The sequence below is a fragment of the Salmo salar genome, chromosome ssa10, assembly GCF_905237065.1.
Source record: "Salmo salar chromosome ssa10, Ssal_v3.1, whole genome shotgun sequence".
Lineage (NCBI taxonomy): Eukaryota > Metazoa > Chordata > Actinopteri > Salmoniformes > Salmonidae > Salmo > Salmo salar.
This window is the reverse complement of record NC_059451.1, coordinates 56,210,028-56,234,916: the sequence shown is the minus strand read 5'-3', so window position 1 is coordinate 56,234,916 and position 24,889 is coordinate 56,210,028. Positions and strand designations below refer to the sequence as shown.

Sequence of the window (24,889 nt, the reverse complement as noted above, 5' to 3'; positions counted from 1 at the left end):
GTAGGGGCTATCAATGAGGATGCGGAGCTATTCTACACGCAACAGACCGAAGACCAAACACACACTAGCGTTTTTCATAGCCAAGAGAACGGGGAGCAGGCGAGGGAGAGAGGAGGATCGGGGCAGGCAGAGAGACGGTCAGAACCGTGCGCATAGTCTATAGTTTGGTAATCTAGCAATGCCTCGTAAATTCACCAGAAGTATATTAAAGTAGGCTATATATTAAACTATCAATGAGTATGGCCTAGCTATTCTTCATAGTGACAGTGAATTGAAGTTTAACATTGCCAAATGCATCAGTTTAATTAGGCCTAAATGTGCAATAAGAAGTATTGCCTATAGTTTATTTAATGAAACCCTGGCTGGCTGTTCACGTCCTAGGTCAGGGCTCTCCAACCCTGTCCCTGGAGAGCTACCAACCTTCCTGTAGGTTTCTGCTCCAACCCCAGTTGCAACTGACCTGATTCAGTTTATCAATCCGCTAATTATTTAATCCGATGCGCTAGATTGGTGATAGGAGCTCTCCACGAACAGGGTTGAAGAGCCCTGTCCTAGGCAATAGATCGCAAAGCAGCATCCACGCTAAAAGTTTTTGGGGGAAATAGCAAGTTCACTCTTATCATCCATAAACAGTCCAGTGCAAATACGGTTCAGCTGCTCAAATCAGCAGGATATCGGGCATTGTTATTAGGAAGGACGTCTACCATGGATGGATCGCTAAAATAATGATTATGATCACACTTCATCAAATTAAATATTATAGGGAGACATTTGGCAGCCAAGCACGAGTTACCAGTGTAGCCTATTATCGTCTAGATATGAAGTTGAGATATATTCACGCCTACAATAAAAACCTCCAAGCTTCCGTCATAAGATTCAATTCAATTTGAAAACAATTATAACGATAAATACAGGGGGGCCGTTTGGAAAAACGAATCCTGTGTGAATCGTCCTCTGGAATAACACACATGCTTGTAAAATAATTACTAAACCAACGTCTCTAGTAATACCCATCTGAACCGGGCTATAACATGGCAAAGAATAGAGCTATAACATGGTAAAGAACAGGGCTATAACATGGTAAAGAACAGGGCTATAACATGGTAAAGAACAGGGCTATAACATGATAAAAAATAGGTTTATCAGTGTAGAGTGCGCCGCATCATCCCGTGTGATCCGTCAAAACTACACAATGTATAAATATCACTGCATTCTTCTAGTTCCAACACATCACCTTCAATATTCAAACAATATAGGCCTTTTATAGACAAATGGGCAGCCTCATGTTCACGTCAGTCCTCTAGAACGCAAATGTAGTCTTCCTAGTAGGACCACAACAATGACATGGTGTGTATCCCAGTCAAAAGTGTTCGCTGCTCTGGCACCCCAATGGTGGAACAAGCTCCCTCACGACGCCAGGACAGCGGAGTCAATCACCACCTTCCGGAGACACCTGAAACCCCACCTCTTTAAGGAATACCTGGGATAGGATTAAGTAATCCTTCTAACCCCCCCCCCCACAAAAAAAAAAAGATATATATGTACTATTGTAGTGGTTGTTCTACTGGATATCATCAGGTGAATGCACCAATTTGTAAGTCGCTCTGGATAAGAGCGTCTGCTAAATGACGTAAATGTAAATGTATGTATGTCTGTGCGCATCCGTTTCAACGTTTTTCTTGGGGAGTCGAGCAAGAGTCGACTCCAATCACTGAAGTCGACTCCAAAAAATACTGGAGTCGTGCACCGCTAGTTGATTAAAGTGATGGAAAGGAGATTATAGCGGAATCAGCTTCAGTCTATATTGTAATTAGGGGTGTAACGGTACACCATTCGGTACGGGACCTTGGTTCGGTCTGGACTGTGAACAGGAATGAATAACTTAAAACAATTGTTTTTATTTAACTAGGCAAGTCAGTTAAGAACTAATTCTTATTTACAATGACGGCCTACCCCAGCCAAACCCGGACGACGTTTGGCCAATTGTGCGATGCCCTATGGGACTCCCAATCACAGCTGGTTGTGATACAGCCTGGAATCAAATCAGGGTGTCTGTAGTGATATCCCTAGCACTGAGATGCAGTGCCTTTAGACCGCTGTGATACAGCCTGGAATCGAACCAAGGTCTGTAGTGACGTCTCTAACACTGAGATGCAGTGCCTTAGACCGCTGTGATACAGCCTGGAATCGAACCAAGGTCTGTAGTGACCCCTCTAGCACTGAGATGCACTGACTTAGACCGCTATGATACAGCCTGGAATGGAACCAGGGTCTGTAGTGACGCCTCTAGCACTGAGATGCAGTGCCTTTAGACCACTGTGATACAGCCTGGAATGGAACCAGGGTCTGTAGTGACGCCTCCAGCACTGAGATGCAGTGCCTTTAGACCGCTGTGATACAGCCTGGAATGGAACCAGGGTCTGTAGTGACGCCTCTACACTGAGATGCAGTGTCTTAGACCGCTGCACCACTCTGGAGCCTATATACCCTATATTATATTTAAATAAAACACTCGGCCTATAGGATGTGTCTATGCTACATTGTATAACTCTTGAGTAAATATGAGCTGAAACAAGTCCACAGACTTTTGGTCATTTAGTGAATGTTAGAGGGCATAGTGTTATTAAAGTACAGCTTGCCTAAATGGGTAATAGGAAACACTTTAACCACTACATAAATAATCTATTTGGTTATGATAATTGCAGAATAAATCCCTCACCTTTTTTTTTCACTGTGATTGTTTCATACTCGAGGAAATAGGCTATAGGCCTACAACAAGTTAGGATAGGCTACCATTCGTTCCATCTCTCATTTCATTGGACACATCACAGTGGTAAATAGATAAGCTAATTCAAGTACTTTCCTCAATGCGATCCAGGTCTGAAGCGCAGTTTAAAGATGGTTCACTTTTGACATTGAGGTTTGTAGGCTACTTCTAAATACTGCAATGTCAAATTTCTTGAGTAGACCATATAATTTATAAACAAACACCCTTCAGAACATTTCTCATCTTTTACATTTACATTTACATTTACGTCATTTAGCAGACGCTCTTATCCAGAGCTACTTACAAATTGGTGCATTCACCTTAAGATATCCAGTGGAACAACCACTTTACAATAGTACATCTATATCTTTTTTTTTAGGGGGGGGGGGTAATTCCTTAAAGAGGTGGGGTTTCAGGTGTCTACGGAAGGTGGTGATTGACTCCGCTGTCCTGGCGTCGTGAGGGAGCTTGTTCCACCATTGGGGTGCCAGAGCAGCGAACAGTTTTGACTGGGCTGACTCTTTTCTGAGTTGATATTCCCCAAGTAGCCATACAACAAATCACCATGTGCATCTCTCAGTTAATTGTGCCTATTAGAATGGTAAAAAAAATTAAAAGCAGACACTGAATATCCGTTTGAGCATGGTGAAGTTATTAATTACACTCTGGATGGTGTATCAATACACCCAGTCACTAACTCAGTTGCCGGAGAGGAAGGAAACCGCTCGTGGATTTCACAATGAGGCCGATTGTGACTTTAAAAAAGCTAGAGTTTAATGGCTATGATAAGAGACAATTTAAGATGGATCAACGACACTGTAGTTACTCCACAATACTAACCTAAATGACAAAGTGGAAAAGGAAGCCTGTAAGAAAAAACAAATATTCCAAAACATGCATCCTTTTTGCAATAAGGCACTAAAATAACACTGCTGAAGTACTAACACTAATTGCCTAGCAGAGGAGAAGAGCCCATCTCCCTGTACAAATTCCTGATTGCCTAGGAGAGGGAAACTACTCCCCCTCCGATACAGCCACTGATTACCAAAACAACAACAATAATCACAAATTGCCATGCACCTTAAAGGAAAAATCCACTCCCCATGTTATGTCAATGGGCCGAGCGGTGCATTCTGGGCGATTCGGGACAAGGGGGCACTCTCCTTCAAGGAGTGAATGGGAGTCTATTGGGCGCAAGCTTCTCAAAAACTCAACATTAACACTAATTTCGTTAACAAGAAGAACAACATTACACATCTTTTCCAGAGGAAAAATAGGCAGATTTCTCGACATATACACTGATTTTGAGAAAGGATTGCGTGACGATTAGCTTAGCGACCGCTTGACGCGGCATGACAACGTGAACGCGATTGGTCAACAGTTTACTGGGCGGGGGTGTAAAACGTTCGTCATTCATTGGATTCCTATCTCCTTTCTATAATATCTCTGACAACGGCAACATGCATTGAATGCATCCTGGACTAAAGAGACAGACAAATACGGAAAATGTACTACACTTTCTGTTAAATCACACATTTCTCGAGGTAGGAATATCGCAAAAAAATGTGATCAATGTGAGAAGACATCCTGCCGAGTTATGACACTGGCCAGTACTGAAATCGGAGGTGTATGACAAACGTTTTCACGATCTAAAAGTCGTATTTCTATGAATTTACAGTTTAATGAGAGCGACTTTTATCACAGTGCTACGTTATACCGGCCGGATTTCTGCATGCTTGAACGCCAATAATTTACATTCACATGTAAACATCAAATGACCCAGGGAATCGATAAAACATCACTCAGAGATGCACAAAAACGTTCAAAAAAAGGGGTGAACCTTTCCTTTAGTCCTGGTTGATGTGTCAACAATCAACGAGCTGCAACAAACACTCAAACTGGACAGTTTTATTTCAATCTCTTCATTCAAAGACTCAATCATTGACACTCTTACTGACAGTGGTGGCTGCTTTGTGTGATGTATTGTTGTCTCTACCTTCTTGTCCTTTGTGCTGTTGTCTGTGTCCAATAATGTTTGTACCATGTTTTGTGCTGCTACCATGTTGTGTTTACCATGTTGTTGTTATTTTCTTTATTTCACCTTTATTTAACGTCAGTTTAGAACAAATCCTTATTTACAGTGACGGCCTATGAAAAGGCAAAAGACCTCCTGAGGGGACGGGGGCCTGGGATTAAAAATAAATTAAGAAATAACATATAAATATCGGACAAAACACACATTTCGACAAGAGAGACGACACAACACTACATAAAGAGAGACCTAAAGACAACAATATAGCATGGTAGCAACACAACATGACAACAACATGGTAGAAACACAACATGGCAGCAACACATGACAACAACATGGTAGTAACACAATATAACAACAACATGGCAGCAACACATGACAACACAGCATGGTAGTAACACAATATAACAACAACATGGTAGCAACACATGACAACATTATATTGTTTCTACTGTATTATTGACTGTATGTTTGTGTAACTGTGTTGTTGTATGTTGTCGAACTGCTATGCTTTATCTTGGCCAGGTCGCAGTTGTAAATGAGAACTTGTTCTCAACTGGCCTACCTGGTTAAATAAAATAAAAATGAGCATTCAGCAGTTCACACCAAGTAGGCTACTGGGAAAACAAACAACATTTAAAGTAAATGACCCTAGCGAACAAAAAGACAACAGTTTAAAATACAAAAGACATTTCTCACTCCTGGAGATAGCAGGAGGCTACTAGCACTGCTACTAGCTAATAGTTGTTAATTAACCCAGCTGATGTGGTGTATAACTAGCTAGCTAGTTCAAAGTCGCTATTTGTTGTAATATTTGCTAGGTAGCTGTCTAACTAGCGTATTAAAACGACAAATATATGATAAAGTTGCGGAAGGATTTGTCAGTGTTATTATTTTATAAAATAAAACGTTGCATGCAACTGCACGTGGCTCGTTGGTCTAGGGGTATGATTCTCGCTTCGGGTGCGAGAGGTCCCGGGTTCAAATCCCGGACGAGCCCTCATTTTTCTTTTTTATCTCGACGTTAGCTAAATGAAATGGAAGCAAACCATTTATACAAGCAGTAACATAGGGTAAATGGTATTTAAAATACGATTTTTTTATGATGCCATTTACTTTTGGGAGATGTGTAATCCCACTTGATGTAGAATGAAGGGTATATATACTGTCTAGTTTTTGAATTGCAATGTGGCTCGTTGGTCTAGGGGTATGATTCTCGCTTTGGGTGCGAGAGGTCCCGGGTTCAAATCCCGGACGAGCCCGCTTTTTTTTCCAGTCTCGGGTATGTGTGTAATGCCGTAAATCAGCCTCATGCTTACTCCTAAAACTATACAGATCATTAACCTACATGTAGAAATTAAGAAATCTGTGGACAAAGTCTAGATTTTTTGTTTGTCAGTTTTTATGTTTGACTGTCATATCTGTTATTGTTTGTAGGGGGCAGTATGTCCCAGTTTTTGCAAGTCACCATCAACCTGTTTTTTGGTCTCATGTCATCCCGTTAAATTGCCATAATTTCGGAAGGTAGTTTATTCCATCAGGCTGTGCAAAACGCTAGAATCGATAGATTCACTTTATTAAATACGCGCCGAACCGTGCTGTGTGTTGTCTATGGCGGTTATCTTTCTGGGTCCTGGTGTTGACTTTAGATATATTGTAGAGCCCCACACATGATATTAGTGCTTGCAAAATACCGCGACCACCCCACTCTCTTTTTCTCTCTCTGATTTATTACATTGCCAAAGCAAAATGAAATATATAATTCTCTCACACACACACACCCTCCCCCCAAAAACACACGTCTTCCTTCGGCCACCTGCCCTCTGTCAAGCACCCTAAACAAAGGGTGTGAGCTCCCAGCCAGTCAGATAGATATGAGCCCAGTAGCAAAGCATCACACAGGCAGGCAGGCTGCTGTGCCAACCTTCCTTTAGAGGAGAGACAGCACCAAACTGCTCCATAACATTCATACGCTCTGAAAAGGACACAGGCATGCAGCAGAGCTGACTTTCTGCCTGTCTCTGTTTCTATAACATACAGTATCCGCATATCTGCCTGTCTCTGTTTCTATAACATACAGTATCCGCATGTCTTTCTGTCCAGCCCTGCTACCCAGTATCCCCTGCTACCTACTATCCCCAGCCCTGCTACCCAGTATCCCCTGCTACCTACTATCCCCAGCCCTGCTACACAGTATCCCCTGCTACCTACTATCCCCAGCCCTGCTACCCAGTATCCCCTGCTACCTACTATCCCCAGCCCTGCTACCCAGTATCCCCTGCTACCTACTATCCCCAGCCCTGCTACCCAATATCCCCTGCTACCTACTATCCCCAGCCCTGCTACCCAGTATCCCCTGCTACCTACTATCCCCAGCCCTGCTACCTACTATACCCAGCCCTGCTACCCAGTATCCCCTGCTACCTACTATCCCCAGCCCTGCTACCTACTATCCCCAGCCCTGCTACCCAGTATCCCCTGCTACCCAGTATCCCCTGCTACCCAGTATACCCAGCCCTGCTACCCAGTATCCCCTGCTACCTACTATCCCCAGCCCTGCTACCCAGTATACCCAGCCCTGCTACCCAGTATCCCCTGCTACCCAGTATACCCAGCCCTCCTACCCAGTATCCCCTGCCACCTACTATCCCCAGCCCTGCTACCCAGTATCCCATGCTACCTACTATCCCCAGCCCTGCTACCCAGTATCCCCTGCTACCCACTATACCCAGCCCTCCTACCCAGTATCCCCTGCTACCTACTATCCCCAGCCCTGCTACCCAGTATCCCATGCTACCTACTATCCCCAGCCCTGCTACCCAGTATCCCATGCTACCCAGTATACCCAGCCCTCCTACCCAGTATCCCCTGCTACCTACTATCCCCAGCCCTGCTACCCAGTATCCCCTGCTACCTACTATCCCCAGCCCTGCTACCCAGTATCCCCTGCTACCTACTATCCCCAGCCCTGCTACCCAGTATCCCCTGCTACCTACTATCCCCAGCCCTGCTACCCAGTATCCCATGCTACCCAGTATCCCCAGCCCTGCTACCCAGTATCCCATGCTACCCAGTATACCCAGCCCTGCTACCCAGTATCCCCTGCTATCTACTATCCCCAGCCCTGCTACCCAGTATCCCCTGCTACCTACTATCCCCAGCCCTGCTACCCAGTATCCCCTGCTACCTACTATCCCCAGCCCTGCTACCCAGTATCCCATGCTACCCAGTATACCCAGCCCTCCTACCCAGTATCCCCTGCTACCTACTATCCCCAGCCCTTCTACCCAGTATCCCATGCTACCTACTATCCCCAGCCCTGCTACCCAGTATCCCATGCTACCCAGTATACCCAGCCCTTCTACCCAGTATCCCCTGCTACCTACTATCCCCAGCCCTTCTACCCAGTATCCCCTGCTACCTACTATCCCCAGCCCTGCTACCCAGTATCCCCTGCTACCTACTATCCCCAGCCCTGCTACCCAGTATCCCATGCTACCCAGTATCCCCAGCCCTGCTACCCAGTATCCCATGCTACCCAGTATACCCAGCCCTGCTACCCAGTATCCCCTGCTACCTACTATCCCCAGCCCTGCTACCCAGTATCCCCTGCTACCTACTATCCCCAGCCCTGCTACCCAGTATCCCCTGCTACCTACTATCCCCAGCCCTGCTACCCAGTATCCCATGCTACCCAGTATACCCAGCCCTGCTACCCAGTATCCCCTGCTACCCAGTATCCCTAGCCCTGCTACTCCAGCCCAGTACCCCAGTCTCTGCAACCCACCCAGGCCCCTCCACACCAGGCTTCCTCATGTTCAGGTAGCCCCCCCAGGCCTGCTGCTCCCTCTTTGCTGCATCTACCATACTAACCTCAAGATAGCCCTGCGCGGCCTACACTCCTCCAGCCCGGTAAGCTTGACAGCCAAGTACTCCAGTATTGCTGCTCCACCCAGGCTCTTCCAGTCCAGGTATCCCTTCAAGACCCAGTCCATGGTTCTGTGTGAGGACAGGGAGTATGTTATCAACCCTACTCCCGTCAGGACCGGATCACCTGGGTGCTCTACTGCAGACACACCTTCTGTGCCGCCTGCTTAGACACCATGTCCCAGCCCAGGAGCGGCCTGCTGTGCAGCCAGACCACGTGTGTACGGCGCGGCCTTAACCTTCAGGAGGCGCTGTGGGTCATCTCACACCTCTTGGACCACATGCCTGAGTGTAAAGAAGAGGAGGAGGAGAGGGTGGAGGCTAACGGACAGAAACATGCCTCCTCACAGGCAGAATGGTGAGTCCTCTTCACTTGATGTAATTAAAGGAGTTGTTGACCTGTACCTCCTTTGTCTTACCCTCCGTACCACCATTCCCCTACCCTCCGTACCGCCATGCCCCTACCCTCCGTACCGCCATGCCCCTACCCTCCGTACCGCCATGCCATGCCCCTACCCTCCGTACCGCCATGCCCCTACCCTCCGTACCGCCATGCCCCTACCCTCCGTACCGCCATGCCCCTACCCTCCATACCGCCATGCCGCTACCCTCCGTGTCATAATAGAGGTGTGTGGTTATTTAGAAACACTTTGTTGACTGGGTGTCCATTGGTGACCAGTATAAAATGACATTTTATTGGTCACATATTTTATCAGGAATCAAGGTAAGACCCAGATCCAGTCACATCAAATTGACAATGGTTTAATATTACAACAGGGGCAGGCAATAGACAGGTCAAGGCAGGCAGGGGGTCAGTAAACCAGAGGTGGGGCAACGGTACCGGACGGCAGACAGGCAGAGGTCAAACAATCCAGAGGTGGGGAAAAGTTACAGGTCGGCAGGCAGGCTCAGGGTCAGACAGAGTGGTCAGGCAGGGCAAGGGTCAAAACCAGGAGGGCGTGAAAAAGAGAGACTGGGGGAAAAGCAGGAGCTGAGACACAAAAACGCGCTGGTTGACTTGACAAACAAGACGAACTCGCAGACAAACAAACAGAGAACACAGGTATAAATATACAGGGGATAATGGTGAAGATGGGCAACACCTGGGGGGGGGGGGTGGAGACAATCACAAGGACAGGTGAAACAGATCAGGGTGTGACATATTTAGCAGATGTTATTGCGGGTGTAGTGAAATGCTTGTGTTTCTAGCTCCAACAGTGCAGTAATATCTAACAATTCACAACAATACACACAGATCTAATAAGTAAAATAACAGAATTAAGAAATATTAGGATGAGCAATGTTGGTGTGGCATTGACTAAAATACAATAGGGTACAATAGGGTACAATAGGGTAGAATAGGGTAGAACAGGGTAACGTGTAAAAGGCTTTGAAAAAGACAACGCTTGCTGTACGCTCAGTGCTCCGTTAACATGTCACATGATCAGAAATCTTCTAAAAAGAACAGCAATTTCACATTAATATGAAAAGATGTATACTAAAATACTACATGTCAGGTCTCAAAAATCGATATCCATCTTACCTCTAAAATGTTTTATATCCTCCTGTCACGTCCTGACCATAGTAAGATGTTATTTTCTATGGTAGAGTAGGTCAGGGCGTGACAGGGGGTGTTTTGTGTTTTTCTATGTTTTGTTCTATGTTTAGGTTCTAGTTTTCTATTTATATGTTGTTGTTTTTTGGGATGATCTCCAATTAGAGGCAGCTGGTCCTCGTTGTCTCTAATTGGAGATTATACTTAAGTAGGGTTTTTTTCCCCACCTGTGTTTGTGGGTAGTTGTCTTCTGTTTAGTTTTCTGTACATGACAGAAGTGTGCGCTTTCGTTCTCTTTGTTATTTTTTCTTTAGTGTTCTGAGTTAAAATAAATATTCATCATGAGCACTCAACACGCTGCGCTTTGGTCCCCTCTCTACGACAGCCTTTACACCTCCGGATTCGAGAAGAAAAGATGACAAGTTCAAGACCTGAAAATGGCTGTCTAGCAATGATCAACGAACAATTTGACAGAGCTTGAAGAATGTTGTAAAGAATAATGTGCAAATATTGTACAATCTAGGTGTGCGAAGCTCTTAGAGATTTACCCGGAAAGACTCAGCTTTAATCGCTGCCAAAGGTGTTTCTAACATGTATTGACTCAGGGGTGTTAATACATATACATTTGATATTTCTGTGTTTCATTTTCAATAAATTAGCAAACATTTCCAAAAACATGTTGGTAACACTTTACTTGACACCCAGAGTCATAACACATTATGACATGGTGTCCACATCACCAACAAACTATCATGGTCCAAACACACCAAGACAGTCGAGAGGGCACGACAACACCTTTTCCCCCCTCAGGAGACTGAAAGGGTCCCCAGAGCCCCAAAAAGTTATACAGCTGTACCAGCGAGAGCATCCTGACCGGTTGCATCACCACCTGGTATGGCAACTGCTCGGAATCCGACCATCATGCACTACAGAGGGTAGTGCGTACAGCCCAGTAAATCACTGGTGCCAAGCTTACTGCTATACAGGACCTATATTCTAGGTGGTGTCAGAGGAAGGCCCTAAAAAATTCTCAAAGACTCCAGTCACCCAAGTCATAGACTGTTCTTTCTGCTACCACACGGCAAGCGGTACTGGAGTGCCAAGTCTAGGTCCAAAAGGCTTCTTAACAGCTTCTACCTCTACCCCCCCCCCAAGCCATAAAGCTGCTGAATAATTAATCAAATGGCCACCTGGACTATTTACACTGACCCCCCCATTTGTTTTAACACTGCTACTACTCACTGTTTATTATCTATGCATAGTTACTTCACCCCTACATGTACAAATTACCTTGACTAACCTGTACCCCTGCACATTTTGATTGAATCTGTCATAATATGGTCATAACGCTGTCATGATGCTGTCATGACACATACTTACACCTGTTGTGACATACATCACATGACCAACAGTATCTGGACACCTGCTGTTCGAACATCTCATTCCAAAATCAAGGGCATTAATATGGAGTTGGACCCCCCTTTGCTGCTATAACAGCCTTCACTCTTCTGGGAAGGCTTTCCACTAGATGTTGGAACATTGTTGCAGGGGGACTTGCTTCAATTCAGCCACGAGCATTAGTGAGGTCGGGCACTGATGTTGGGCGATTAGACCTGGCGTTCCAATTAATCCCAAAGGTGTTCAATGGGGTTGAGGTCAGGGCTCTGTGCAGGCAAGTCAAATTCTTCCTCTCCGATCTCGACAAACTAATTCTGTTTCAGAGTCCAGGAGGTACAGAGTGGCAGACATGCTCGTGGTCAAAGCAGGCAGAATGGTCAGGCAGGCAGGTACAGAGTCCAGAAACAAGCAAGGGTCAAAACCCGTGAGGACTTGAAAAAGGAGTATGGCAAAAACCCGCTGGTTGACTTGACTAAACAGACAAGACAAACTGGCACAGAGAGACAGGAAATACAGGGATAAATACACTGGGGAAAACAAGCAACACCTGGAGGAGGTGGAGACAATAATGAGGACAGGTGGAACAGATCAGGGAGTGACATACTCTCTCCTTCATCTTACTCACAGCTGAGTTGACACTGCCCAGCTGTAGCATATTTACATTTCTAAACGTAACAAACAACCAATCTGTTAAGCTAGTTTCTGATTTATTTATTTTTATATTTATTTATTTCACCTTTATTTAACCAGGTAGGCCAGTTGAGAACAAGTTCTCATTTATAACTGCGACCTGGCCAAAATAAAGCAAAGAAAGCAGTTTCGACAAAAACAACAACAAAGAGTTAGATAAGGAGGGTGGGTTCAGCGTGTGAAGAGATAAGGGGGCTGGGTTCAGTGTGTGAAGGTTATATTTCCATTACTGAGTGACTGTAACATATTCAAATCAAAACACAACGTGTGCAAATACTGTTGGACGAAAAAGTCTCTCTAATTTTGATTTAAAAAAATGAAGGTTGATTCATGTTGCAGCTCTGGGATGGCCTTTTTTGTTTTATTTTTTACTTTATTTAGTAAATACTTTCGTACCTCTTTCTTGAACGGTATTGTTGGTGTAAAGGTTTGTAAGTAAGCATTTCACGGTAAGGTCTACCTACATCTGTTGTATTCAGTGCATGTGAGAAATAAAATTAGATTTGAACTGTTATTTTTAGCTTTCTGTTTGTATGTAGCTTGCACTTCAATGGCATGACAACTCTTCTCTTTCAACTTGTTAGGCAATCACATGTACCTACGGGGAAAGGATGGCCAGCCACACAGGAGGGTGATTTTCACTAAGGAGGAGAAGGAGGGCATGCTGAATGAAATGCATGCTGGCCATTTTGGTGTGAAGGGGATGATTGCCAAAATGAACCTACTGTCACGACTTCCGCCGAAGTCGGTCCCTCTCCTTGTTCGGGCGGTGTTCGGCGTCTAGCCTGATGGGGGTGTGTACAACTAGCCTGGTGTGTACAACTAGCCTGATGGGGGTGTGTACAACTAGCCTGATGGGGGTGTGTACATCTAGCCTGATGGGGGGGTGTACAACTAGCCTGATGGGGGTGTGTACAACTAGCCTGATGGGGGTGTGTACAACTAGCCTGATGGGGGTGTGTACATCTAGCCTGATGGGGGTGTGTACATCTAGCCTGATGGGGGTGTGTACAACTAGCCTGATGGGGGTGTGTATAACTAGCCTGATGGGGGTGTCTACATCTAGCCTGATGGGGGTGTGTACAACTAGCTTGATGGGGGTGTGTACAACTAGCCTGATGGGGGTGTGTACATCTAGCCTGATGGGGGTGTGTACAACTAGCCTAATGGGGGTGTGTACAACTAGCCTGATGGGGGTGTGTACATCTAGCCTGATGGGGGTGTGTACATCTAGCCTGATGGGGGTGTGTACAACTAGCCTGATGGGGGTGTGTACATCTTGTCGTGTCTTTGGGGGTACCATTAAACGGAAGATATGTTTATCAATTAGCTCCCTGTAATTATTATCACGCGATTAAACTGATTAATCGTTTAATTGTAATTAACTAGGAGATCGGGGCACCAAGGAGAATATTCAGATTACAAAGCTATAATTTTCCTAATATAACTTTCCTGTACTATAATATTATATTCTATTATAGTATAGGCAGATTATCTTCTAGTTTAATTGGTGTATTTACCTCTAGTCCAGTCTCATACCAAACGTCGTAAATTGTTGTATCTGCACGAACCCAGTCTTTACTAAAATCATCCATACATCAATTGTCTTAAAATCATTTATTTACTACACTAAGTAATTAACAGAAAAACATACAAACAGTCATTATCGTCACAAAGGATTGGTATCGGAATGTGCCCTACTGGCTAAACAGGCAGGTCGGCCTGTTGAACAATGGATCATAAAAGGTCGGCTGAGAAGTTACACAGGGTTGATTAATATTAACAATTGACAATTGAAGGCTCACTCATTCGGGAACAATTGCAATCAATATATATTTACGCTCAGTGTGTCGTTCTGATTCTTGTTGGAGAGTAGTTCTGTTGGGGAGTTTTGTCCGCGTTCTCTCTCTCTCTCTCGGTTAGAATGGCTCTTTCAGAGCGACATTCATTAATGTCGTCATCGAATGGTTGGTTCGTTGGTCTTCGCGTTCAATGATATAATTTACTTAGCTGCAGACTAATAATGAATATCAAAGACTTGTTCTTATTCTGTCAGTATCGATAGTCTAAAAGTTAACCACGTGGTATGGTTCACTTTCAGTAGAGGAATTGGAAGGTAAAACCTATTAGCCAACGGAGTGTAGGCCTGGTCTGAGGAAATGTAAATCCGGGGGTGTTTTATAGTGCCCATAGAACAGCTTGTCAAATGACGCCTGGTCCTGTATGGGTCCCTGGGGGCGTGCCTATGACTGAGTTAGATTTGGTCACAGAAATACAATTCTATCACATTACATCAGTACATAGCATCTCAATGTCTTACAAAAGCTTTATCCTTATTAATACATTCCATACACCCATATGATGTAAGTCTTAAACTGAGTCTATTATATAAACAGTTTTATGGTAATATGGCTATATTGTCTCTTCTGAGTATCACAAAATGGTACCAAGCGGATCAGTTCGTAGCTGGATTCTTCACCAATCTTCCATACCTTCTCCAGAACACAAAATGTCGCTTGGCTTTCCAATTCTATGAGTTGGAAGAATTTCCTGTGTCTCTCTATGGGCCATGTGGCCAGAGGCTCTCCTGGAATTTTAGAGTTTTTACTACCCTTTACACACAGGGTGGATTGTGTGCAAAAGGGAGGGGTCAACTGTCCTCCCTGTACCAAAAGAGGCCAACGTCATGACATACCCCCCCCTGGTGGTTTGGATCTTGTTTATCCTGCAAGTTACAAATCAACATAAAATCATGACCACGTGATGTCCCATTGGTAGATCATCGTTGCAGTCCTCTCTGGTGGTTGAACTTGGTAGGCTCTCTGAAAGCGGAGCCGTCCACCACAAGGATGGGCAGTTGATGTCCGGTTGGTGATCGCCGTTGCGGTCTCCTCAATTGGTGTACCTTGGTAGGTTCCCTGGAAGCTGTAAAGTACCCCAGGAAGGGCCAGGGGATGTCCTGGTTGGTGATCGCCGTTGCGGTCCCCCCCTCTGGTGGTTTACCTTGGTAGTCTCTCTGACAGCGGGCATGCCGCCACAAGGATAGGCTGTGGGTGTCCGGATTTGGGGTCGCCGTTCCGGACCCGTCGTCCAGACTGGAAGATCTGGGCAGTAACTTAGGCAGATGTTAACAACGCACACACACTCATGAAATATATATAATTACATTCATTCCCCAATGAGCGGCGTTGTGGCACTAAGTGATGGTTGTATGGGGACTTTGTTTATGGCTCTATCACTTCCTAAGTGTCAAAGGAACTGAACCGAAAAGGAATGAAAGCATAAACAAAACAAAAATATACAAAATATAGTTCACACAAAAAATCATCTAATTGGACTGTATTCTATATACGTCCAATGTTCTGGCAAAATGATTATCATGGCATTGTCACTAATGCCATATCTAGGGTTTTCCTACTTGGTGTGTTGCTTAGGTGCTATCCTAAGTTGATAACTATATGATAAGTCTACAGCTGTAATGCACTAGTTTTGGGCAGTCTACAGGTATGACCTACGGACTTCTGGGAAGAAAACTGGTGAGTGCTGTAGAGTCAAAGGCCTAGAAGTAAATGTTCAACTTTACTAAGGCTGGTATATTGCTTGGGCCCTTAAGTGGTCCTAGCATAAATCCTAATTGGATGTTCCGTTGTGCATGTGCGTTTATGCTTACACAAGCGCGCATGTCAAGGGAAGAAAACCAAGTATCCGGGCAGATTACAACTTGTTCAGAATGAGTCTGACGTAGTCAGGTAATTTTCAGGTCAATGCCTGGAGGTCAGTCAGAATTGGTGTCAAGGGAGTCTGTAGTAGTTTTCTACAAGTCACTGTCTTCCACTATTGTAGTGGCGATAGGTATGAAGTCTATTTCATAGCTATGTTATCCACGGAGGAGCTAACCTCACGACGGAAGTACTCTTTAAGTATTGGACCAGTCATACGTGGTGTGATCATGGTTCATGACTTCTAATAATTTTACTCCTGAATGGAGGGTCCTATTTATTAGTGACGTGTGTTAACCATTGGAAGAGTGCACTGGAGATTCCCCTCCAAGTGTTGCACTCTGAGTGACTCCTATGTCGCTATTATCAATAGCAATTTAACTTGTGAGGTTACTAATCCTCTTACTGAGTGTTGCTGGACTGACTGCGCTATTGGTACTGGTATTCAAGGGGTCCAGTTGTCCTACCGATTTATTCTGAAATATTATCTACCGGAACACATGATTGGAGCATATTACTAGTTGTATTGTAGTTGAACCTACACATGGCAAGGAATGATTATTGATGCCATTAGTTTTGGAGGTGGACAAGTCCACTGGACTTCCTTTACGACCAGTGTGGTACACCTCAGTACTATCTTAGATGTCTTCTAAGATAATCCCCGTCTAGGGGCCTGTCTGCTCCTCACTGTTCTCATAGGAGAGTTTACAACTAGATTTGATTTATGCTCTGGCGGCCTCGTACGGTGTTGTCCGTAGTCTTGACCCCCCCACCGGCCTCGATGAGGCTCATCATGGGTCTGGGCTACTATTCCCCCCCTTTGTGCCTCGGGACCCCCCCACCAGCGGGTGGTGTTGGTGTCCGATGCGCAAATGAAAAGGTCGAGCCCTATGTACGAGTTGTCAGCGGCCGCGTTTTTATGAGAGTGGCTGTAACCTTTCAACCAAATCTCCTGGTGTTTGTGCTTCAAAACGCTCAGTGGCTGTCGAGGCATGTCAGTCACCACCGCGTCCGCGTGTGGCAACCTCTTCATTACCTGCGAACTGAGATGAGGATATCGGTCTGTGATATCGCAAAGTGTTTCACAAGTGGGAGTCATCGGGTCAGTTGCTGGACTGACGCCATTAGTGTCATTGTAAGGGGTGACAGTCCCCAACAAAGTGGAAGGTGTATCATCGGAAGCAGAGTATACTCTGCGCATCAATGTTTTTCTTGCTGGGACGGCCGCAGTGCTTGCGGAAGTGTCCAAAGGGAAAGAAAAGTTCATCTCAACTACCGTATTACATGACTGCAAGGAGGAGGGAAGTTGCTTATTCACAGAGACAGCTGGCTCGAAATCATGAAAAGAATGGTCAATCAGGTTGGCTGATGGAATGTGTCGAGATATCGTACTATCTCCGTGGATCGGATTTTTGTACCAAGAGGTTTCTAAACGTCTTTTCCTCAAGGGGTGCTTTCGACAGATACCCCTCGTGAAGGACTGCGTTGCAGCTAGCGTTAGGGGAGACGGTGTGGTCAGTGGAGAAGGCACTGTGGCCTGTGACCATACCTGGTTGGTTTTCCAATCCATCAATGGGAGTAACCGATCCATCAAGTCTGCTCCAAGTAGCAGGGTTACAGTTTCGAGGCTGGTAACATACACAGGGTGAACGAGCGATACGTCCTGGAAGTGTAGTTTCAGCATGACTCTCAATGTGAGAGGCGAGGTAGTCTGAGTGACCCCTCGAAGTTTAGTGTCGCATCGTTCCACTTTTAACCAACGTTTAGTTGGTTTCAAAGCCCTTTTGAGATCATCAAACAATGTTTGAGAGATGAGTGATATTGTCGCACCCGAATCAATTAGCGCATGACAAGCTAAGCAGTCCTCCAGGACTGTTTCCAGGTATGGCCGTTTAGATTCGTGGTTAGTGGACATATTCCCCACAAAGTGGAGTGGTCGTTCGCAACGACGTGATGTGCCATGTCTGTTCAAGATGGAAGCAGATTGACTTTTCCGATTTTGAGTGGGCTTGGCTTTAACGAAGCGTTTGACCTTTTTCTTCGCAACTTTTGTATCAGAGTCTATGGACAGAGCCCGGGGGCTTGTTTCTTGATCAAGCGGGCCCTGGATAGGCTCTTGAATGAGAGCGGGAGAAATTTGAACTTTAACGTCCATGCTATGGGTGTTAATTCCTGCGGACCTGGTGTCCGGTAATTCCCCGTCTAGTCCTTGTGATTTATCTTTTACCCTTTTCTCAAATTGTTCTCGCTTAAGTTCTTCCCGTAGTGGGACTTCTGGAGAACATTGGTCTACGTTTTGATCGTCCTTCAACCCTTTGTTACCCTTGTGCTCTGACACTTTTTGTGGGTTGGGTGCAGGAACGTAGCGAACGGGTCAATTGTAGCGGTAGTCATGTTGATGGCTACGTACTTTACAGTTATTTCGACCGCGGAGGTTATTGGAATCATGGTTTCGTGGTAGAAACTGTTGTTGTGCGTCATCTCTCGACGCTCCAATACCTGATTATGCAGCCTCTAACTGGAGTGAGTGCTCCTGGTTAAACTTCAAAACGGAGTGGTCAGGGCTCTTAGCGTTGTGAACTTTTGATGCCTCAAAAGCTGTGCTTGCAAGCTCTCTGAGTTGTAAGATAGGCAAGCCAACGTGGGCTGCAGGGCCCAAGTAGGTAATGAAGGTGGGATACATGTTCGACAGAAACATTTGTTTGAATGGTAACAGCTCTTCCATACCTGTTTCTGTGAGTAGGCCAAAGTAAGCTGAACGAAGCCTATGATAGAAAGCTTGTGGGTGTTCGTTCCGAGCTTGTTTGACGGTGTTAGCCAGTGAGCTATCGTGTTTGCGAGTCGCAGAACCACTGAATTCTAATTTCAAAGCTGTGGCAAGTTTAGCATAGTCATTTAGCACGTGTTGCTGTTGTAGACGAATGAACCTCGTCACGTGTCTATTCGACGTTCGCTTCAACAGGTAAACCCTGTCAGAACCCGTAGCGTTCGGGTAGCCACCCAACGCGTCCTCTATGTCAGCTAGGAACGTCTCAGTATCGTTAGGCTGACCTGGAACGGCGTCAAAGGTGGGGAAATCCTTGACGAGTTTGTCAAGGTATTCCGCGCCAAGCGGGCGGAGAGGGTTGGCTTCATCCTGTGGAGAGATTGGGGCCGAAAGGCCAAGAGCAGAAGCCAAGCCTTGTTGTTGTTGGCCAAGAGGCGCCATATTACTCAGTGCCGAAGGGCCAAGAGGAGAAGACTGAGGGACACATGAGGGAGGCAAGGTCTGAAACCTATTGTCTTCACTCCTGTGAGTACAGGGCTCCGGTTGCTTGGATGGGAAGTCGTGCTGTAGAGCGTGACCATTCTGGATTTCCTCCAGATGGTACCTAAGGGTGGAATTCTGCTGCGTTGCAGAGTCCACTTGAGCGCTTAGAGTACTGATTTTGGACACGTGAGTGTCACACCTGCTCCTTTCGGTCTCAAACTTATCTGTCATGGTTTGCAGATAGAGGTCTTGAGTACGGAGCGAGAGATTCAGTGATGAGATTTCCTCTGCTTGCTTAGAAATCAATATTTCCATCCTCATCACCTGAATTCTCTCATCATTCATTTGGTCAGCGACTTCAATAAGTTCTGCTGATTTATCATCCAACTTTGTCATTGTGTTCATTAACTGATCGTCTTTGGTTTGCAGCGCTTTGAGGAGCACCGTGTTATTTTGAGTAACATTCAACAAAACAGCATGCATGTTGTCAAGTTGAGCGCTCCTGTTTGTAGATAACTCTTCAGATTTATCTAGTTTGGCATGGACATCATCATATTTAGTTTTGGCTAAATCGAGTTGTTCCTGTAGCATATGATTTTGTTCCTGTAGAAAACGATTTTGTTGAAGAGCTTGTGCTTGTTCATCGTCATACGTTTTTGCAATTACATTTAATTGTTCAGTTTTCGAACGCAGTTCCATAGCTAGCAGAATTTTTACCTTTTCTGCATTTGTCATTGGTTTCCCGGTTCTCTCCACCTGTCCCTTTATGTCTACCGTTACCTGCTCGTGCTTCAGCTGTGCACTGCAGTATTGGACAGATGGCAATCTCGGATGGCAAGACATCAGAGCTAGACTGGAGAGAACCTTTACGAGGCCTGCGCCCGATGGTTGATTTTGGAAAACATTGTTGTCTGCTTTTCCACTAATGGCATAATTAGGGTTGTTATCGCTGCTGAGGTCAGAGATCAATCCATTTACGGGTGGAGGTTCACTAATTAGCGGGCGAGTGGGAACCACCCCCTCTGATAGCCTGCACATTATTAGAACATTTGAAAGGAATTATTTTTTTTCCTAATTTTCCAACATTTTGGAATGTGGGGAGCTGCAAAGACGATTTTAATCTATTTATAGACGTTAATGAACCATCAGTACTGTACAGTACTGTGGAAGTTGGACGTGAATGAATTTGCAAAAGCAAATTGAATTAATCAATGCCAATGATTAGTCCTACCTGGGTAGGCTATCTGGGTATTAAACTTGAATTACCTGAGAGGTTGCTTCCTCCCGGTTAATATGCAAAGTTTAAGTTGTCTCATTTAATTGGAAGAACCTAGAAAGGTATGTTCGACAATTTAACTAAATAAATTGAATGAGACGATAATCCATACAATCTCCATTGATTGGATATCATAAGTGTAAACCGTAGTTCAAATGTTGGGACCCTTCACCACTAGGGTACGCTCCTCCCTGGGGCTGAACGTCAGTAAAGGGGTTTTACTGACTGTGCCTTGCTAAAGCAGATTTTACTGATGAATCTATTTATGATATATCAAACCTGTATAGGCTATCTGGGAATTAACTTTGAATTAACCTGAGAGCATTGCTTCATCTAAGTTAAGTTTGGAAAAAGTTAATCATGTCTCATTGTAGACGCCCAATCAATTTTGGATATTATTTGAAAGATCCACTTGAAAAGGTAAATCTGGCAATTTCACTTGTTAGTTAAATTGAATGAGACGCCATATCCAGTCAATTGTGATTGTCTGGATATGTTACCGTGCTCCACATTTGAATTTCCCCTAGAGATGTACTGGCAATTCTTCACCACCAGGGTGCAGAATGCTGAAATTAAACGGAAGTACAAAGGTCGGACTTCCGTCGCGCTAGCGGAGAAATTTTAAACGTGTTACGGTGGAGGGTAAAATGTTCACTCTCTGTTAGCTTACCCGTAATGCTAAGCTATTGCTACTTGGTTCAGGAGTATCCTTCCAAGCACCAAAATAGGAAAGGGTGGGTTTTCTAGTGACGTCTCACCTTAACCCCATTCAGCATATTCTGCTAGCGTTTATGCTGACCGGAGCGACACGGTACTTAAATATCGATGCGCATACGGTCCGCCCACACTGTTTTAGTGCGGTAGGCAAATTATTCGGCTCGGTTTACCGGACAGTTAACTTCTAATTTCTAACCTTACTCTAGAAGTTAATATTGACCGACAGAAATAGTACCGTTTGGCCTAACGGACTAAATCTGGAATTTAATCCTCACTGCTATCGACATAAGACCGGAGCTACTCTAAATAGCTTCTCTCAATGGAAAATGCACAATCACTTTGTTTACATAGCAGGCTGTTTGTACAATTCTGTTTGCACAATTGATATATAGAATTTCACAGCAAAGTCCAATTCTATCTTAGATTCCTCGCACGGGGGCTCCAAATGTCGTGTCTTTTGGGGTACCATTAAACGGAAGATATGTTTATCAATTAGCTCCCTGTAATTATTATCACGCAATTAAACTGATTAATCGTTTAATTGTAATTAACTAGGAGATCGGGGCACCAAGGAGAATATTCAGATTACAAAGCTATAATTTTCCTAATATAACTTTCCTGTACTATAATATTATATTCTATTATAGTATAGGCAGATTATCTTCTAGTTTAATTGGTGTATTTACCTCTAGTCCAGTCTCATACCAAACGTCGTAAATTGTTGTATCTGCACGAACCCAGTCTTTACTAAAATCATCCATACATCAATTGTCTTAAAATCATTTATTTACTACACTAAGTAATTAACAGAAAAACATACAAACAGTCATTATCGTCACAAAGGATTGGTATCGGAATGTGCCCTACTGGCTAAACAGGCAGGTCGGCCTGTTGAACAATGGATCATAAAAGGTCGGCTGAGAAGTTACACAGGGTTGATTAATATTAACAATTGACAATTGAAGGCTCACTCATTCGGGAACAATTGCAATCAATATATATTTACGCTCAGTGTGTCGTTCTGATTCTTGTTGGAGAGTAGTTCTGTTGGGGAGTTTTGTCCGCGTTCTCTCTCTCTCTCTCGGTTAGAATGGCTCTTTCAGAGCGACATTCATTAATGTCGTCATCGAATGGTTGGTTCGTTGGTCTTCGCGTTCAATGATATAATTTACTTAGCTGCAGACTAATAATTAATATCAAAGACTTGTTCTTATTCTGTCAGTATCGATAGTCTAAAAGTTAACCACGTGGTATGGTTCACTTTCAGTAGAGGAATTGGAAGGTAAAACCTATTAGCCAACGGAGTGTAGGCCTGGTCTGAGGAAATGTAAATCCGGGGGTGTTTTATAGTGCCCATAGAACAGCTTGTCAAATGACGCCTGATCCTGTATGGGTCCCTGGGGGCGTGCCTATGACTGAGTTAGATTTGGTTACAGAAATACAATTCTATCACATTACATCAGTACATAGCATCTCAATGTCTTACAAAAGCTTTATCCTTATTAATACATTCCATACACCCATATGATGTAAGTCTTAAACTGAGTCTATTATATAAACAGTTTTATGGTAATATGGCTATATTGTCTCTTCTGAGTATCACAAAATGGTACCAAGCGGATCAGTTCGTAGCTGGATTCTTCACCAATCTTCCATACCTTCTCCAGAACACAAAATGTCGCTTGGCTTTCCAATTCTATGAGTTGGAAGAATTTCCTGTGTCTCTCTATGAGCCATGTGGCCAGAGGCTCTCCTGGAATTTTAGAGTTTTTACGACCCTTTACACACAGGGTGGATTGTGTGCAAATGGGAGGGGTCAACTGTCCTCCCTGTACCAAAAGAGGCCAACGTCATGATAATCTAGCCTGATGGGGGTGTCTACGTCTAGCCTGATGGGGGTGTCTAGCCCGATGGGGATGTGTGCAACTAGCCTGATGGGGGTGTGTACATCTAGCCTGATGGGGGTGTGTACAACTAGCCTGATGGGGGTGTGTACATCTAGCCTGATGGGGGTGTGTACATCTAGCCTGATGGGGGTGTCTATGTCTAGCCTGATGGGGGTGTCTAGCCTGATGGGGGTGTGTACAACTAGCCTGATGGGGGTGTGTACATCTAGCCTGATGGGGGTGTGTACATCTAGCCTGATGGGGGTGTGTACATATAGCCTGATGGGGCTGTGTACAACTAGCCTGATGGGGGTGTGTACATCTAGCCTGATGGGGGTGTGTACATCTAGCCTTATGGGGTTGTGTACAACTAGCCTGATGGGGGTGTCTACGTCTAGCCTGATGGGGGTGTGTACAACTAGCCTGATGGGGGTGTGTACAACTAGCCTGATGGGGGTGTGTACATCTAGCCTGATGGGGGTGTCTACGTCTAGCCTGATGGGGGTGAGTACATCTAGCCTGATGGGGGTGTCTACGTCTAGCCTGATGGTGGTGTCTAGCCCGATGGGGATGTGTGCAACTAGCCTGATGGGGGTGTGTACATCTAGCCTGATGGGGGTGTGTACAACTAGCCTGATGGGGGTGTGTACATCTAGCCTGATGGGGGTGTGTACATCTAGCCTGATGGGGGTGTCTATGTCTAGCCTGATGGGGGTGTCTAGCCTGATGGGGGTGTGTACAACTAGCCTGATGGGGGTGTGTACATCTAGCCTGATGGGGGTGTGTACATCTAGCCTGATGGGGGTGTGTACATCTAGCCTGATGGGGGTGTGTACATCTAGCCTGATGGGGGTGTGTACAACTAGCCTGATGGGGGTGTGTACATCTAGCCTGATGGGGGTGTGTACAACTAGCCTGATGGGGGTGTGTACATCTAGCCTGATGGTGGTGTGTACAACTAGCCTGATGGGGGTGTGTACATCTAGCCTGATGGGGGTGTGTACAACTAGCCTGATGGGGGTGTGTACAACTAGCCTGATGGGGGTGTATACATCTAGCCTGATGGGGGTGTGTACATCTAGCCTGATGGGGGTGTGTACAACTAGCCTGATGGGGGTGTGTGCATCTAGCCTGATGGGGGTGTGTACATCTAGCCTGATGGGGGTGTCTACATCTAGCCTGATGGGGGTGTGTACAACTAGCCTGATGGGGGTGTGTACATCTAGCCTGATGGGGATGTGTACATCTAGCCTGATGGGGGTGTGTACATCTAGCCTGATGGGGGTGTGTACAACTAGCCTGATGGGGGTGTGTACATCTAGCCTGATGGGGGTGTGTACATCTAGCCTGATGGGGGTGTGTACAACTAGCCTGATGGGGGTGTGTGCATCTAGCCTGATGGGGGTGTGTACATCTAGCCTGATGGGGGTGTCTACATCTAGCCTGATGGGGGTGTGTACAACTAGCCTGATGGGGGTGTGTACAACTAGTCTGATCGGGGTGTGTACATCTAGCCTGATGGGGGTGTGTACATCTAGCCTGATGGGGGTGTAAATATCTAGCCTGATGGGGGTGTGTACAACTAGCCTGATGGGGGTGTGAAAAACTAGCCTGATGGGGGTGTGTACAACTAGCCTGAAGGGGGTGTAAACATCTAGCCTGATGGGGGTGT

The 24,889-nt window shown here is 45.2% G+C and overlaps 2 non-coding genes across 2 annotated transcripts; both read left to right on the top strand.

Annotated features, from left to right (window-relative positions):
- The first annotated feature begins 5,727 nt into the window (after positions 1-5,727).
- Positions 5,728-5,799, top strand: trnap-cgg (transfer RNA proline (anticodon CGG)). The gene has a single exon. It is a non-coding gene; the product is annotated as a tRNA-Pro (tRNA).
- A 190-nt stretch (positions 5,800-5,989) lies between these two features.
- Positions 5,990-6,061, top strand: trnap-ugg (transfer RNA proline (anticodon UGG)). The gene has a single exon. It is a non-coding gene; the product is annotated as a tRNA-Pro (tRNA).
- Positions 6,062-24,889: the final 18,828 nt, after the last annotated feature.